This window comes from Syzygium oleosum, unplaced genomic scaffold (assembly GCF_021117445.2).
Source record: "Syzygium oleosum isolate NSW1041296 unplaced genomic scaffold, Sole_v2.1 Sole_v2.02, whole genome shotgun sequence".
NCBI lineage: Eukaryota > Viridiplantae > Streptophyta > Magnoliopsida > Myrtales > Myrtaceae > Syzygium > Syzygium oleosum.
Window position 1 is genome coordinate 10,933,314 of NW_026607486.1, and position 16,440 is coordinate 10,949,753.

General features: G+C 41.3%; 1 pseudogene; it reads left to right on the top strand.

The window, feature by feature from the left end:
• Positions 1-25: 25 nt before the first annotated feature.
• On the top strand, positions 26-15,639 carry LOC130137187 (receptor-like protein 15; annotated as a pseudogene).
• The last annotated feature ends 801 nt before the right edge of the window (positions 15,640-16,440 follow it).

Consider the following 16,440-nt stretch of genomic DNA (forward strand, 5'->3'; position numbering starts at 1 on the left):
TGAACATGACAACAGATATTCGAAAATGGCGGGTATTACAGGTTTGACAAAGAACCTCATGCTCTGGATGGTCAAGCCAATGACAGTGCTCCACGTCATCCAGCACATTGTTGGTGGGAGTCTAGTCAATAGGCTTGACTTTCTCTGATGCAATGCTCGCTTCTTTATATCGTTTCGGTTAGCAAAGTTCATGGAGGTTCATGTCAAAGGTCGATCCACTTTGCACGTTATTGTATCCTAAATGATTTTGATCAAGATATAGGTAATTATGAACCATTTATATACGTTCAAACAATATATAAATTTCGACAAAACAAAAAAACCATATGTAAATTTGGTTATTGTGATTGCATCGTCTCTTACGGTCATATAAAGGGCTCGTGATCTACGTTGGCGTTGGAGAATTCACGATGGATTACTCGATTGGGCCCCCTCGTAGTTGCATTGATCGGGTATTAAGTTCGAAATTCTTAGACCGTTCAGACATGATCGACATGCTTATCGTTTACCTTTTTCTTTTTCTTTTTCGTCAAGTAATATACAAGATCAACTTTTGCATACTAGAATTACTTCACCTCCTAGTATGATCTCTAATGATTTTATGACCCGATTAGTTCTTTTACTATGTACGCCAAGCGATAACTTCATATCGGCGATTCCTACTCGACGGCAAAGGGTTCCAACATTTTATTATTCTTAAATAGTGGTAAATTCATTATTTCTTTAGCATTTTGGTAACAATGCAGTTAATTATCTCTTATTGAATTTGATATAGGCAAAATCATCCAGTTACCTATGAAATAACTTAATTACATGTCCCACAAATCGATTAAGTCTAGAATTTTGGTCTATGTAAGTGACCCTGATCAAAAAAGTTCGCATGTAATCGGTGAAATTTGAACGGGCGCCTCTTGCTCCTCAGTTGGAAATTTCCCAAGGGTGCAATCAACTGCACCAACCTTAAGGTTAAAAGAATCATTGTTTCGATAGTAATAACTAATAACTAATCGGCCAAATAAGTTTTGGGTCCATTTAGTTTACCAACAAAATCTGACACTTCCTGACCAATGTTCAAATTTACATTGACAGACCTAATGTCCATTTTTTTCATTGCACGGAAATCTGGAGTATATCCTATCCAATATTTATCTTTTTCTAAATAAAGAACAAATTTTTCGATTTTTCACAGTACTCTTGATCATGGTTGTTTATAATTCCAACCGGAATGATTCTAATTTTCCCCTATCCAATACCATACAAAACAATGCACTCAGGCAACTTCATATGTTTGGCCACACTTGCAGGAAGAGCCAATTATTTCACATGCTTCACACAATTATTAATTGGTTGCATTTGATGTCTTGACCAATTAATGGGTCTTGCAAGGCATGACTCGGATAGATTAGATGAAGATTTCTAGGCTAAAGCAGTGAATACCGCTTGTTGATTAGTAAAGAGATCACACCACCACCAATAATTGATTGAAGAACTCCAAAGGAAACGTGGTCAAGTAAGTCTGCTAATTACACCGGATTGAGAATCCTCGGTTGCCCTGCTTATGCTCATGTGAGTGATGGCGCGCTAGAGCCGAGGGTAACGAAGTGCATATTCTTAGGCTATGCACATGAGGTGAAGATATATCGGCTATGGTGCAGTGAGGAAGATTTACCTGGTTTTATGTTAAGCAGATATGTCACCTTTGATGAATCTGCTCTGTTTCAAAAGAGGAGTGAGAAATCAATTATGGAGAAAGATCTAAATGGCATTCAGAAATAGAGGGTGTCACGCCCCGTACCCCACGAAGCGCAACATCCCGTCACGATCGATTAAGGTGCAACGCTCTCAGGAAGCGTCGCCGACCCAAACCCCAAACAGAGATCAAGCACAAGCGGAAGTACGTATATAAATATATATACACCCTGACAATAAAATATATGAGGCCAAGGTAGCACAACCAGCAAACAACACCTTTGAAAGTATGTATACTAGTATTACCAAAGAAAACTTTTTACACAATTCATTTATACAACAGCAGAGGAAACACACAGTCAGCAACCACTCAGTCAAAAGGGGTCAGTGTAAAACACTTCGGCTCCTCAGCTTCCTCGACCATGGCTGCAGGTCCGTCCCCACAAGGGTGCACACTAGATGACCGCTAGATGAACTGCGGTATACCAAAAAGAGGCGCTCTCCTCGGCATCCTACAGCTGGGGGTCTGAAAAGTTTCGGTTTACACAACCGTGAGACGAATCTCAGTGAGTTCAATCCCTAAACCTAGGCTAGTCTAGCATGCAATCTCCTGACCGGAAACAAATATTTAAAATCATAACACAACCCTAATCATACACTTCTCTGACCCTGCAGGTTAGACAATTCAATATGTAATAATCACGGGACATGGCACATATTATCACACGTACGCCAATCATATGCTCATACACTGAGTCTCCCACACTCGCATGCTAATCAATGCATGTTTATGCATGCAAATGTCATCGACATGTCATGCACATTTCTTTGGCCCACTGGCCCACACTGGCACACTTGCCCAATTAATTATTATTACGACTCGAGTCATCAATTTTTCACGGCCCGGTGTGTCTAGCCTGCTTCAAAGTGCATGAGGCGCAGCAACCGATCTGGTCCAGTGTCTCTAGCCTACTTCAAAGTGCATGAGGCGCAACACTATTCTCCTTGCGAACCAGAGCCTGCTTCAAAGTGCATGAGGATGGTCGCCTTCCGGACGTACCGGGCATCGTCCTGCTTCAAAGTGCATGAGGACGGTATCGACCCGAAGGTCCTTGGGTGATCACACAACTCATTATTATCTGAACCCAGCGTATAACGCTTCAGGATATTTTAGGTGATCACATACCCATGGCAGACACGCATTCTCGCACAATTTCATCACATGCCTCACTCTTGGCATACGCAATGCGTGTCCATGCTATGCAATGCAATGCACCACGAGCACCAAGGAAATTCATACACTCAATAACACAACACGTGCTCAATTGGCCCAATTAATACCGTGTGGCCCAACGTGCGATTCACAATTCAATAATTAATTGCAAGCCAAACAGTGGCCAATCGCACTCCACAAAAATCAGCCACACCACATGCGACATGGTAGTACGAAATCAATCCCAATTAAGTACAAATCATGTACAACCAGTCAACCCGGACATACCCGGTAATTTTCCAATGGGCTCCTAAATTGGTCATTTAATCCAATTAATCTCTCCAAATAATTCTCATTAATCCACTAAATTTTCCCGATAATAATTTCTACCAATCAGTCCTCAACCTAGTCTGGAATACACACTGATACTACCTAAGCCAGTCCAAAATGCACCGATAATACCTAAACCAGTCCAGAAAAACGCACTATCAGTCATAATCCGGATTTAGGAATTTTACTCACTTAATTTCTGGACCACGGCGACGGGGAACGGCGGCCGGTTTCACTGATGAACAGTGAAACCGGCGGCGAAATTCCCGGCGACGCGTACTGTTCACGGCGGTACTGTTCACGGATGTACGGACTGTACGGACGGGGGTAGGAACGGTGCCGGCGAGACGGCGGCAACGACCGTACGGACACCGTACGGCCGGCGACGAACGGCGACGTACCGACTAGCTGGACGGCTGGGTGGCGACGGAACGGCGATCGGAGCTCCGGCGAAGCTCCGGTGAGGCTCGGACGCGGCGGCGGTGCTTTACCGGGAGAGAAAAAGAGAGAAAAAGAGAGGGAAAGGGAGAGAGAAAGGGCTGGACAGAGGCGAGGCTCGGGCTGGGGGGCTGTGGTGGTCGATGGCGGGGCACGGCAGTCGGTGACGGCGCTCCGATGGCCGGCGGCGAGCTCCGGCGAGACAAAACCAAGAGGGAAAATGGAGAAAAAGAGAGAAAAAATGGGAGAGAAGTTGCTGTTGGGGGCTGGTTCTGCCGAGAATGAGGGGAGGAGAGAGAGAAAAGATGGTCAGCTGGTCAAATAAAGTAGCCCAAAGTGCCACGTGTCGCCGATCCGTGAAAAATGACCAAAATACCCCTAATCCAACGGTTTTAATTCAATCCTATCTAAAAATGAGGGACAAAGTGGTCTTTTGGTCCAATCATGCAGCTGATAACCCTTGACAATTTTCCTAAAATTTTTCCCAAAAAAAATTCGGAATTAATACCGGCCCAGGGGCAAAATCGTCATTTTTCCGGTCCCGGGGCGAAATTCCAATTTTCTCACATACGCGTTCCATATGTGTGTGGCCAACATAATATGGCGTCAGATTCGCGAAATTCACTTTTTAAGCCCTCGAAAATCGACTGCGAAGTTCCGGGAATAAAATAATATTATTTTTTGCTCCCGAGCCAAAATTCCAGTTTTTCACCGAAACCACTCTAAATGTGCATGGCCACCCCAAAATGACTTCGGTTTTGAAAAATAACCTCAAACGGGCTCAAAATCCAACCTCGGGGCCCACAGGAGCAAAACCGTAATTTTCCCCAATTTTTGTCGAAATTCCAATTTCTGGCTGGATTAGCCCCAAATGTGCATGGCCACACCAAAACGACGTTGGTCCTGCAAAATAATCGTAAACGTCTACAAAATTTCGACGTCGAAGTTCGGGTCCAATCTCGCGATTAAATTTGCTCATTTTAAAATTCTAGAGCCTCTCACTAACGGGTGGCTGTTTAGGTGTTACACATATCGACCTAGGGTTGTCCGAATTGTAATGGCCTCGATTTTCGAGAGAGCGCGGGGAATTATCACTAGTACCGGAGGTCTTGGTCATTTAGGTTAGTTCGGGAATCGTTCGCCATGTGTACTCTTGGTCATGCGGAATCACCCGCGATCCAATCGTACATCATTGGTCGAATCGAATCCGTCACCTTCCTAAGATCGGCTCACATTGGTCCAAAATATTCCCTCGGCGTTCCTCGAAGTCCGTGCCTAACTCGCGATCGGGTCCCCGGTCCACGTACATATTCCTATTTAGCCTTTCCCAATAGGTTAGTATCCCGTGATTGATCAGGTCCGGGCGAGACTTTCTAAAATTAAATGAGAAATAATTTACACTTTATTGATTCCGAAAATGGGTCGAAATTCAGGATGCTACATAGGGAGTTTCAAGGAGAGCAACTTTTCTTAATCTCTCTAAAAATCAACTGTCTGGGAGACTTCTCTAATGTTCGAGGAAGTCACAAACATATTTGACATGAATTTCATTTAGAGACAACAAGTTAAATGGTCAAATTCCATACCCTTTATGCAAAGCGATTAAAAGTTTTAGGCCCACATGAAAATGGCTTGAACTTTGTGCTTCCAAAATGCTTGCGAAAGCTATATTTTGTAATCCTTGATATCAATGACAATCAATTCACTGGTAGAATACTTCCGTTTAGACAACAATCTCGATCATTTAGGATGATTGATCTAGAGAGAAATTACTTCATTGCGGGCAATTCCTTTACAGCTATGCCATCTTGCTAATCTCCAGTATTTAAGCCTAGCGTATAACAATATTTCTGAGGCATTTCCTCCTTGTTTCCACAGCTTCTTGCATTCCACTTTTACTTCGTATGGGGGTTTCTGGTCAAGGTTTTTCATTATGGTGTTAATATAATAGGAACAAGTCTAGAATTCACTAGCATGCTGAAATTATTATTTTTCATTGACCTTTCAAGCAACGCATTAGAAAGACAAGTACCGGAAGGGGTTACTATGCTTGCTTGTTTTCAGAATTTGAACCTCTCTCAAAATAAGTTGATCGAAAAAATCCCTTCAGATATTGACAACTTGAGACATTGAGATTCACTCGATCTATCCAATAACAATCCATCAGGTGAAATCACTCCTAGCATATCCAATTCAGACTTTCTAAGTTGTATGGATCTTTCCTTTAAGAATTTATCTGGTCCTCTTCCATCAAGCAATCATCTAATGAAGGCGACTCCATTGTTATTTGGTTTTACTTAGGATTGCGACCGGGTTTCACGATGGCACTCTTGGTATTTTGTGGCATATTACATTTGAAGCAATTTTGGAGGATCTCCTATTTTTACGTGGTGGACAGGATAATTGAAAAATTGTTGATCGTGATGATGATTACCATGCTAGCTCAAGAGAGCTTTTCGACTGCAACAGTTTATTTACTAAGTGAAATCTCTCTCTCTATTTGTATATTCTTTTCACATACTTATTTACTTTGTGATAGATGTTGCTAGCTGTTTCTATCATTTGTCGTCACATTTGAGAGTCGCATTTTGCATGAAAGTACAAATTAACTTATCCAATTTAGAAGACATGGGCTACTACAGTAGCTATGAAATTGATAGTTCCTTTCTTCATTATGGAAGATTGCTATTGAAGCTTCAAGTAATAAAGAAGTTATCAATATTCTCCAAAATTTCACTCTCTTTTCATTTGGTCATTAAAAAATCTTTCGTTTGTTCTACAAAATAAGACATGCGTGTTTAATGTAAAATGAGTCAACTATGTAAGTCGAAATTGGACAAGTCAAGTGCTCTGTATATTAAAAATTGGAACAATGTTTCGTCCTGGTAACATGTGAAAACTATTATGTGCTAGTAACTGTAAGAATTTCCTAATGTGGGCTTCATTAATTGAAATTAACTGAATTAATTTGGTCTAATAAAGGTAAGATATATGGGTTCTTAATAAGTCTAATATGGGGCTGGCTGGTGTGGGCCGAGTACGGCCCGGCCCGTAATGAGAGGGCCCGTGGTCGAAGACTCTATAAATAGCGCTCAAGTCCCTCCCCTAACCTGATGATGCACAATTTGACTCACATACGGATTTAGAGAGAACTTTCTTCTCGTGAGTGGCAATCTCATTAGGCCAGTGTTCTAACGAAGGGATAGGGGAGAAGCATTTGAGTTCGTATTCGGAAACCGTCGCAAATTCCGCGTCAAGTTCGATGGATTCCAAACCAGGTACGCGAATCTACAATTTCTCCATTATCGTGTTTCGGTTTCTGATTATGGTGATCCTGGGCATGCCATTTTCGTGGCCTACATGTGGAATCAGAGCCTACCATAGATTAGAACTGAAACATGTGGATTAAGACCGTTTTAGTTTTGTCCGAGAGATTTTTGCCCAGTTTCGAAATTTTTTGTCGGATAAAAGTTAAATTTTATTATATATTTGGAATCTACTCGTCGAGACGAGAAGAATGGTAGGCGGATCGTCGCCGGACGCGCTGTCACGCGCCCTAGGCGCGGAGGCGCGTGACGGCCAAGCGCGGCCGTGCCAAACCGGCGCGTTTGTTCGCCGGTAACTGCAGGCTGATGTCAGCATGATGTCAGCGAGGCGCGGATTCGGTTAACCCGGATCCTGACCCGACCCGACCCGGATCCTGACCCGACCCAACTGGTCAAACCGGTCCGTTGACCGTTGACCGGTTGGACCGGTCAACCGGTCGGACCGGCTGTTCAGACAGGTTTGACCGGCTGAACATGCGCCACGCCTTCCGGTGGCGCGTGCGAGCGCGTCCGATGTCCGTTTTGGACGATCTTGGTACCGACGCCCTCGTATCGAGACGCTCTACATTGTGATGTATTTATTTTGCATGTTTGAAGCTTTTAAAGATGTGAAAATACGTATAGAACCCTATATACGCGTATTTTTAGGGTATTTTTGCGTATTTTCTTGTATTTCTCTATGGTTTCGGAAATACATATGGTAGCTCACATGTATATCACCACATAAGGACTGTGTAGGGTGTAATTCATTGTCTATCAATGAATGGAACAGTATAATTAGCATGGCATGTAATTTCAAAGACATACGCCCCTGTCTTTACGTCTAGCATTACATGCATATAGTAAATGTGATACATAAAGCTCATATCCCTAGTATGAGAGATTTTCAAGAATTCAGTTGGGTTGTGACCGCCAAAGTGGCACACTTGATTGGGTTTGAGAAATATCGGTCTCATATTGTGGTGGGATGTCTCATGTTCTATTGCGTGATCATACTCCCAAAGGAGGTGATCTCGTACTGGTTCATAGAGGGGTACATGTATAGCATGTGCTTGAGAAATGACTGATCTTAGTGTTTCATACACCCAAAGGTGGTGATTTCACGAAAGATTAGAATATGTTCTCATGGCCGCTGTCATGTGGAGAGTGTACAACTGCATGTCATATTTTCTGCCCAAAGGTGATTATGTGATGATGTACGTAACTCTCTAGATAAGTATTCACATGATGCTGATTGTATTGTTTGCTTCTTTTTCAGTCACCTTTTCTGTAAACGGCAATTCCATTTCCATTGAGGTCCTTACTGGTTTGAACTTTAAGAAATGGAAAGAGGATTTTCTATTTGGAATGGAGTTGGCGGATGTTCACATTGCTCTTACAAAGGATAAGCCGGCAGATATCATGGCCACCAAGACTGAAGCTGAGAAAACGGACTATGCTTCCTGGGAAAAGAGCAATCGGATTTGCTTATTGACAATGAAGAAATCCATTCAAGAACACTTAAAAAGTGGTTTGCCAGCTGACTGTACTGCTAAGGAAATGATGACAGCCTTAGAGGCTAGAAACCGCATTTCATCTAATGCTGAGGTTGGAACACTTCTTCAAAAGCTCTTCAATATGAAGTATGATGGTACTGCTGGGGTTAGAGATTATGTCCTTAGGATGGTAGACCTAAAGACGAAGCTTCAAGCTCTTAATGTTTCCATTCCTGATGTCCGTATTGTGCATCAAGCCCTGAACACCCTTCCACCTGATTTTGGGATTATAAAGACAAATTACAATTCCCAAGATGAGACTTGGTCAGTGAATGACTTGATAGCAAGGGTGGTGGCAGAGGAAGAGAAACTTAAGAAAGAAAAAGGGCATCTAGCCTTATATGTTTCTAGTTCCCACAAAAGGAAGGATAAGAAGTCCAGAAATCATACTCATAAAGGTACTCATGACACTACCGGTCAATCTGACAATATGGGTCCAAAGAAAACATCCTTTAAAAGGGATAGTGACCACTGCTTCTTTTGTAAGAAGAAAGGTCACATAAAGAAGGACTATGGAAAGTTCAAAGCTTGGTTGTCCAAAAGTCAGCCTACAGGTAATGATTCTTTGGCACTTGTTTGTGAATCCAACCTATCAGAAGCACCATCCAGTTCTTGGTGGCTCGATAGCGGTGCAACTAATCATGTTGCGTTTACCATACAGAGATTCATAAACCGGAGGAAGCCAAATCAGGATGAGTCAAGACTCACTGTGGGAAACAACGAGAAAGCTGATGTTGTGTTTGTGGGAGATGTTATATTGATTCTAGACTCTGGTTTTAGATTAATGCTGAAAGACACTTTTTATGTACCTTTTTTTAGACGGAACTTAGTTTCCGTATCGTGTTTGGACATGTATGGCTACTCTTTTGAAATCAAGAACAATGTTATTTCTTTGTTTCTTAATTCAAATAAGGTTGGGTCTGTTATATGTCCAATGGATTGTACTGATTGTGTTTGTCTCCCAATGACATATACGTCGCTATATACTGAAAAGGTTGTTTCTAAGAGACCACTACCTAAGGAACAGTCTTATGCATTGTGGCATAAACGGCTTGGTCATATCTCTAAAGATAGAGTAGAAAGGCTGATAAAGACTAACATCCTGCCTGCTCTTAAAGATGACTTAGAGACATGCGTAGACTGTTGTAAAGGTAAAATGACCAAGATAAGGAAGAAAACTGCAGTCCGAAGTTCTGACCTGTTGGAGGTCATTCACACCGATATAAGTGGACCCTATATGACAACCTTGTGTAGAAATTTTTATTTCATTACATTTATTGATGACTATTCTCGATATGGCTATCTGTACTTGATTAAAGAAAAGTCTGAGTCTCTTGACAAGTTCAAGATTTTTCGGACTGAAGTCGAGAAACAGTTGGGAAAGGTCATAAAGGTTGTTAGATCTGACCGGGGTGGAGAGTATTATGGCAAGCATGGCGATGCCGGACAGCTTAAGGGGCCATTTGCCAAATACTTAGAGGATTCTGGGATAGTGGCTCAGTTTACTATGCCTGGGAGTCCTAAGAAAAATGGTGTAGCCGAAAGGCGTAATCGCACCCTTATGGAAATGGTGAGGAGTATGATTAGTAGGACAAATTTACCTGGTTTTCTGTGGGGTGAAGCTTTGAAAACAGCTTTGTACATTTTGAATCGTGTACCTACTAAAGCTGTTTCATTGACTCATTTTGAGTTATGGACTGGACGTAAGCCTAGCTTAAACCATCTTAAGGTTTGGGGATGTCCTGCAGAAGTGAAGTTATACAATCCAACATTAAGTAAGTTAGACTCCACAACCACTCGGTGTTACTTTGTATCTTACCCGGATCATTCGAAGGGATATCGGTTCTATAATCCCAATGGAGGCACAAGAATTGTGAAATCACAGACAGCCAAGTTTCTGGAGTTTGATGTGGCCGAAGAAAGTAGCAGCTCACAGACTATCGAGGATAATAGTACGGTGAGTAATGTTGTATCTTTATCTCCTCCCATACAGATAATTGTGGAGACTCCCACACCTTAGACTGAACCTGTTGAGGCTCAGAACCCTGTTGTCGAGACAGCTCCTAATGAAGTTCCTCAAGGCTCTCAGGTGCGGGATGAGGCTGTTGTTGCTCCGGTAAGGAGATCCATTAGGGAGAGACGATCAGCTATACCACTAGACTATTCACTCTATATAGGAGAGCAAGACTACGATATTGGTTCCGTAGCTGATCCAGTAACTTATACGGAAGCTGTTTCTTGTCCTCAGTCGGAACTGTGGTTGGATTCAATGAGAGATGAAATGCAGTCTATGAAGCATAATGGAGTTTGGGAACTTGTTGAATTACCTGAAGGTCATAGACCCATTGGCTGCAAATGGGTGTATAAGACTAAAAGGGACTCCAAAGGAAAGATTGAGAAGTTTAAAGCCAGACTGGTAGCCAAGGGTTTCACTCAGAGAAAAGGAGTAGACTATGAAGTAACTTTTTCTCCAGTCTCTTCGAAAGATTCTTTCAGAGTGATCATGGCATTGGTAGCTCATTTCGATATGGAGTTACACCAGATGGATGTTAAAACTGCCTTTCTCAATGGAGACCTTAATGAAGAAGTCTATATGATGCAACCCGAAGGTTTTGCGGCAGATGATTCAGGTACGCTTGTATGTAGACTGAAAAAGTCTATTTATGGTCTCAAGCAAGCTTCTAGACAATGGTACTTGAAGTTTCATAGTGTTGTCGCTTCATTTGGTTTTGTTGAGAACAGAGTAGATCAGTGTATATACTGCAAGGTCAGTGGGAGGAAATTCATTTTCCTTATACTCTATGTTGATGATATTCTGCTTGCAAGCAGTGACCTTGGTTTACTGCATGAGACAAAGCGGATGTTGTCAAAGAACTTTGATATGAAAGACCTTGGTGAGGCGTCTTTTGTCCTTGGCATTGAGATTCATAGGAATCGTTCTCGCTGACTATTGGGCTTATCTCAGAGGGCATATGTTGATCGTATCTTAGAAAGATTCAACATGCAACAATGCAAGCCAGGAATTGCTCCTGTCAGTAAGGGTGATAAGTTGAGTCTGTCACAATGTCCTCATTCAGATTTTGAGAAAGCTCAAATGAAGAATGTACCTTATGCTAGTGCACTTGGGAGTATTATGTATGCTCAAGTATGTACTAGACCAGATATTGCTTTTGCAACAGGACTTCTAGGCAGATATCAGTCAAATCCAGGACACGATCATTGGGTTGCTGCCAAGAAGGTTTTGAGGTACTTAAAGAGGACAAGACTATATGCTGATTTACAAACATGTTCAAGACCTACAGCTAGTTGGGTATTCGGATTCAGACTTTGCTGGCTGTCAGGATGAAAAGAAGTCGACAACGGGTTACATCTTTAAGTTAGCAGGAGGTGCAGTATCATGGAAAAGTGAGAAACAGAAATCAATGACATCCTCTACCATGCAAGCGGAGTTTGTAGCATGTTTTTCGGCCGCTACTCAGGCAATTTGGCTCCGGAACCTCATTAAGGAGTTGACCGTATTTGATTTTGTGGATAGGCCCATACAATTGTATTGTGACAATAACTCTGCAGTGTTGTTTGTTAACAACAACAGAGGTCTCAAGGGGTCTAAGCATATGGAGGTCAAGTACCTAACTATAAAGGAAAAAGTTCAGAATGGTGATATTGCAGTAGAGCACATTTCAACAGATCATATGATTGCAGATCCGCTAACTAAAGGCCTTCGCCCTTGTGTATTTGATCGACATGTCATGAACATGGGCTTAGGAGTATCATGGGATACTGTTAATTAGTGGGAGCTGTTTAGTTTTATGTTGCTCTTATGAAGTTCGTATATGATTTTGTTACATTTTGTAATATTTGAATATGTATCAACTCTTTTGCATTCAATGAGGTATTTGTGAATGTAGATTTATCAAGTTGAGTACACATATTTGATGAAAATCTCGAGGCATTGTGTAAACCTTGAGTACAGGCTACGGGGCATTCTTGATATTAGCCTTAAGGATATGTCTTGTTACACATAAAGTACAGTTAACTATCAAGGTAAGACATATGCAGGTTCGTTGGAACCATGAAGGATATTCTCTAGTGACACATTAGGTTTTGTGACACTTAAGGAGAGAGAATTTGGACTACAAAATGGATAACACATGAAGTATCACTCGTTTTGAGGTATTGTCCATTTGACACACTACCATATTGAATCCATATCAGTAAAGTTAAAAGCACTCGTAACCATGGAAGGCTCTGCGTGAGTACATGCAGTTACCGCCATGATTCGGTGTTCGAGACTTTATGGGATCGGATTGACTATTAAGAATAATCTCTAGACCAATATAAGGGTGCGCACACAGTTCTGTTTCAATTAATATCGCCCAAGTAGGAGAATGTAAGAATTTCCTAATATGGGCTTCATTAATTGAAATTAACTGAATTAGTTTGGTCTAATAAAGGTAAGATATATGGGTTCTTAATAAGTCTAATATGGGGCTGGCTGGTGTGGGCCGAGTACGGCCCGGCCCGTAATGAGAGTGCCCGTGGTCGAAGACTCTATAAATAGCGCTCAAGTCCCTCCCCTAACCTGATGATGCACAATTTGACTCACATACGGATTTAGAGAGAACTTTCTTCTCGTGAGTGGCAATCTCATTAGGCCAGTGTTCTAACGAAGGGATAGGGGAGAAGCATTTGAGTTCGTGTTAGGAAACCGTCGCAAATTTCGCGTCAAGTTCGATGGATTCCAAACCAGGTACGCGAATCTACAATTTCTCCATTATCGTGTTTCGGTTTCTGATTATGGTGATCCTGGGCGTGCCATTTTCGTGGCCTACAGTAACATGTAAAATGACCGACAACTTACGTAGTCAATAATTGTTGAAATACACGTTTAAAGTTGTGTTGAAGAAGTCTCACATCGGATAATTGATGTGGTGTAAATGAGTTAATACATCTAAGTTGGCCCATATTCATTGGCTAATGCTTTTACATAAAGATGGATTCAATTAGATATGTTGACGGGCTCAGACTTGGCTCGGATTTGGGCTCCCTCTTGGCAATCTCCCCTGACAAAGGTATCGAGCTTTTTCTGGACGCTTCCAACTATTGATATCAAAGCTTGATATTAGATTTTCTGTATTTTGATTTAAGGCTTTTGCTTGTTTGATTATTATCTGGAAATTCTGTTGTTGCAATTATGTTTAGAGCGAAAGTAGAAATTGAGAAGTTTAATGGCAGGAACAACTTTGAGTTATGGAGCGTCAAGATGGAGGCTCTATTAACCACTCAAGGTTTGGCTAAAGCATTGCAGGGTAAGGAATTTTACTTGAGTGAGCTCTGTGCATGCTTTCACGTAGAAGATTGGGTAACGAATTTTGGGCCGAAGCAGTGAACATGGCATGTTACTTAGCTAATCGATCTCCATCATCTGCTATTAAGTAGAAGACTATTGAGGAAGTATGGTCGAGGAAACTTGTTGATTATTCCAGATTATGGGTATTTGGATGTCTTGGGTATGCTCATGTGAGTGATGGTTAAGCTAAGGGTGAAGAAGTGCATATTTTTGGGTTATGCACATAGGATGAAAGGCCACTGGCTATGGTGCACCGATCCCAAACATCCGATTTGCAGTCAATAGAGACGTGATCTTCGACAAGATTACAATGCCTCGAAAGAGGAGTTTTGAGACACAACTGGTAAAGCAGATAGATCGCGGTGTTGGTGGTGAGGTAGAGTTTTAAGTGGAGACTCTGAAGATCTCGGAAGTAATAAAGGTTGAGACTGCATATGATGCCGCAATTCTTGAAATCAGTGATACTGAACAACCAACACACTCGTAGAACTGTAGCTATCGCCAGACAAAGAAGGCAAATTAAACCACCGGTATGTTATGATTATATAGATATTGCTTATGCATTGACTGTATGTGACGAGATGGAGACAGATGAGCTTTCGTCTTACTTTGAGATGATGGCTAATAGTGAGTTGTTGTAATGGTTAGGAGCTATGAGCGAAGTGATAGAATCACTTCATCGAAATTAGACATTGGAGCTATTTAAAGTACCCAAGAGTCACAAGATTGTGGAAGCAAATGGGTCTACAAACGAAAGGAGGGCATTTCTAGTGTCAAGGCAGCGAGGTATAAGGTAGACTTGTTGTGAAGGGGTATACACAGCAAGATGGCATTAACTACAATAATGTGTTCTCTCCTGTGATAAGACATACTTCTATTCGTATATTACTTGCATTAGTTGTTGCATAGAATCTCAAGCTGAAGCAACTAGATGTGAAAAATGGTGTTTCTTTATGGAGAGTTGGAGGAGCGGATTTAAATGAGGTAGTCAGAGAGATTTGCTATTCCAAGGAAGAAAGACCATGTTGCTTATTCAAGAAATCTTTATATGGGCCGAAACTGTATCCTAGACAGTGATATAAGTGTTCTGATGCTTTCATGGCTAGTTAGGATTATTCGAAAAGTCAGATGGATAGATATGTTTACTTTAAGAGATTGGAGGATGTGTCTTTGATATATCTATTATTATACGTTGATGACATGTTGATAGAAGTTAACAATTTGCCTGATATTGATGTGCTAAAGAAGCAATTGAGTGCTAAGTTTCAAATGAAAGATTTAGGTCAAAGAAAATATTGGGTATGGAGATCCTGCGTGATAGGATTGCAGGAGTTTTATGTTTATCTCAAAAAAAAAATATATTGAGAAGATTGTTGCACATTTTAATATGCAGTTAGCGAAATATGTAAGTACACTTTTAACGAAGCACTTTAAACTTTTTGATAAATTATCACCGCAGACTGAGAAGGAGGAGAAGCATATGTTTCGTGTTCATTATTCTAGTGCAGTGGATACTATTATGTACACCATGGTATGCATTAGGCCTGACATTTCATAAGATGTGATCGTAATTAGCCGTTATATGAAGCATCATGGTAAAACTCATTGGGAAGCTATGAAGGGCTCCACAGATATTTAAAGGGGACAACAAACGTTGGTATAATGTACCGGAGGAACAACAATGGCAATGAGACCACATGGTATGTGGATTTGGATTATGTTGGTGACTTGGATGAGTGTGGGTCTTTAGCAGGGTAAGTATTTACACTAACAAGTGGTGTAGTGAGTTGGAAAGTGTCCTTATAGGATCACGTTGCCTTGTCTTCGACTGAGGCAGAGCACATGGCACTGACTTTTATAGCGACGTAGGCGATATGGCTAAGAGGTTTGCTTTCAGATTTTGGGTTGGAGTAGACAATTATTGATACACACTGTGATAACCAAGATGTGATACATTTGGTATATAATCCGATTTGTCACTAGCGAACGAAACATATCGGCATCAGGTATCATTTTATGCAAGATGTCTTAGCGAATGGTAAGGTGATGTGAAGAAGATTGCGATAGTGGAAAACCGCACACACATGATGATGAAACATGTTCTTTTGGCAAAGCTGAAGCTTTGCTCGAGCTCAATTGGCGTTTGTAGAGAATGAACGCTCGTTGGGGCGTTAGGAGAGCAGCATGAATGATGAGCACTATGACTTGGCTATAAATGTCAAGTCAAGGTAGAGAGTTGTTAAATTACTGTCTCAAGTTTGATCTCGCGTAAACTTGATTTGAATTGGATGGTGTAAATTAGGATTATTAACCGAATCTGTATGCTGTTGAAGAATTCTTACTGTCGCCTTATCTTTCAACTCTGGAAGACGTACAATGGACATCAACGTTAAAGGCCACAAATGGGTGGGTCCAAGTCAAAGTTGCTTTTTTTGACTTTTTAAAAAAAAGGTTAATACTAAGAAAAACTCGAGATTGGTACACTTATAATAAATTTACCTAAAATTAATTTTGGAATTATCACAAACCCCAAGCTGGTACACTTATGATAAATTTACC